This window comes from Sinocyclocheilus rhinocerous, unplaced genomic scaffold (assembly GCF_001515625.1).
Source record: "Sinocyclocheilus rhinocerous isolate Xijiao unplaced genomic scaffold, SAMN03320098_v1.1 scaffold3789, whole genome shotgun sequence".
Classification (NCBI taxonomy): Eukaryota; Metazoa; Chordata; class Actinopteri; order Cypriniformes; family Cyprinidae; genus Sinocyclocheilus; species Sinocyclocheilus rhinocerous.
The window spans coordinates 61,368-61,749 of record NW_015634054.1 but is presented as its reverse complement, the minus strand read 5'-3'; positions in this window follow the sequence as shown (position 1 = coordinate 61,749).

The following is a 382-nucleotide window of genomic DNA, read 5'->3' as shown; positions in this document are numbered from 1 at the left end:
AGTACATCAGGTGTTATGGGAAGTGTTCCCAGTTCCGGTTGTCCTGATTAATGCAGCCTAACAATCCTTTAACGGATTTTAATATTAGAAATGTAGTGTGTAAGCCAGGTTAAAGAGATGGGTCTTTAATCTAGATTTAAACTGACAGAGTGTGTCTGCCTCCCGAACAATGTTAGGAAGGTTATTCCAGAGTTTGGGTGCTAAATAGGAAAAGGATCTTCCTCCCACAGTTGATTTTGATATTCTAGGTATTATCAAATTGCTAGAGTTTTGAGAACGCAGCGGACGTGGAGGACTATAATGCAATAAGAGCTCATTCAAATACTGAGGTGCTAAACCATTCAGGGCTTTATAAGTAATAAGCAAGATTTTAAAATCTATA